This window comes from Buceros rhinoceros, unplaced genomic scaffold (genome assembly GCF_000710305.1).
Source record: "Buceros rhinoceros silvestris isolate BGI_N320 unplaced genomic scaffold, ASM71030v1 scaffold19236, whole genome shotgun sequence".
NCBI lineage: Eukaryota > Metazoa > Chordata > Aves > Bucerotiformes > Bucerotidae > Buceros > Buceros rhinoceros.
The window spans coordinates 45,819-48,037 of NW_010416052.1; positions in this window are offsets into that span (position 1 = coordinate 45,819).

The following is a 2,219-nucleotide window of genomic DNA, read 5'->3' on the forward strand; positions in this document are numbered from 1 at the left end:
GAGTCTGGCCCCATCTTCCTCACACCTGCCCTTTAGATATTTATAAGCAATAATAGGATCTCCTCTCCTCTTCTCCAGGCTAAACAGACCCAGGTCTCTCAGCCTTTCCTCATAAATGAGGTGCTGCAGTCCCCTAACCATCTTTGCAGCCCTCCGCTGGACTGTCTCACATAGTTCCCTGTCTGTCTTGAACTGGGGAGCCCAGAACAGAACACAGTACTCCATGTGTGGCCTCACCAGGGCAGAGTAGAGAGGTAGGAGAACTTCCCTTGACCTGCTTGTCACACTCTTAATTCACCCCAGGATACCACTGGCCTTCTTGGCCACAAGGGCACACTGCTGGCTCGTGGTTAACTTCTTGTCTACTGGGACTCCCAGGTATGGTTTTAGTCCCCTAGATTTATATATTTCATTCTTCTGACAGTAGTTCTGTGGTTTGAGTTTTTAAATCAATCAAGTTCAAGTAGTGATTTTTTAAAAAAAACAAACGCTTTTTTTCAGCTATTCTGCATAATATACCATTTGGAACCATTTAATAACTGGCTATTTTTTCAGCTGCTGTCACTTAAATTAAAACAATTAAATTGCTATGGATAATTTTTTTTCTTGAATTGTTCAATTGGTAGCTTAATCGAGACCATCTGTTTTTCTTGTTAGACTAATCAAATAATGGGGTTTTATTTTTAGAGTAGTATATTATGTTACCGGGTGTCCTTTTACGTTTATTGAATGTTGTATGTCAGGATTTTTAATGAAGTTTTTCTCAGAAAAGAAAATCATAGTTAAAAAATAAAGATTACTAACTGTGACAAAAAAAAAAAAAGCCAACCCCAAACCCATGCCTGCAGTGGAATGCTGAGCTTTAAAAGTGTAAACGAGTCTCTCTATTGGCCCTTCAGCCTTGTAATGAGGTGGAATAGAAAGAGGAAGTCCTTTTCCTAATTCTTTCTAGGTCTCAGAACATACGCAACAGATGAGGATAATTTAGGGCTTCAGAAGCCACCTTATTCCATTTCTCTGAAATATAATGCATAACATTAGAAAAATGAGCTTTCCGGATTTTTCAATCCTTGAAGTCTTTTTCAAAATTTTTTTTTTTTTTTAGTTCTGAATTAACAGTCTTAAAAACCATGTAGCTCCGAGGTTAATATCTGTGTTCAGGCATTTGTGCCATGCTTAAGCTCTTGCTAGAGTTGGTGAACTGATGCCTCAGACTCAGGGAATTCCATTCTCCTTTCTGTCTTGACAGCTGTTCATACAGGTGTATCAGCAGATTAAGATGCTTCTCTGAATAATTTTTAAATGCAGAGCACTTGGTTACATGATGATCTGCATAAATGCACTTGAACCAGAAGACTGTATTGTGCAGCTTTTCTATCCACTTTATTTCTATTTTTGCAGATCTTGAACAGTTATGTATTCTCAGTCTGGTATATAAAGAAGCAAGAGTTCAGTCATTGCTCTGCAAGAAGCCTAACAGCATGCCATACTGCTTGAATGACCATGTAGTAATGATTCATGAGTAAGTAGTTCCTGAAAAGATTTATTAAGAGTAGTATTCATTCAGTGAGAGATTTACCCTAAATGATTTTCCCAACACAGCTGTCCATTTTGATCCATGGGTAATGAAAGACTATTCTGTGTTAGATAGTTTTATATTTTTTACAGGGAACTCAGATCTCCTTTATGTGCTCATATCTATTCCCTTGATTCCTAGAGTGATGTGCAAGGTTAGACAGGATGGTATTAAAGCTTTTCACTGACAAAAGTCATTCTAGCTGTCAGCCCTGTTGCAGATACCCATTTTAGCTGGTGCGATTCACATTCTGATCAGATGCGTTTCTGATGCATACTAAGAACCCAATTTACTGCACTTGATGGCTTGAGTGTTGGGTGACTGGGCACTGCTGCCAGAGTGAATTGCCTCTTGCTTGGAAAATTCTCATACCTAGCAGAAAGATGTCTGTGGAGACGAACAACTCTTGGGAACAGAAAAACTTTTCTCTTTAGATATTTTCGTCACAATTCTAGGATCCAGTAAAGAGTTTCATAATGAAAATCCTTGGCTTGTACTTCCAAAGCAGCATATGAACCTAGCATCTACCACTATCAAGGTACATCTAGAAGACAATGAATGCCTCCTATTCAGGCAGTTTGTGCTAGGCTTCCTTATTTCCAGACCTGTCCAAGTGCCTCTTCATACTTTACTGTCACTTAGC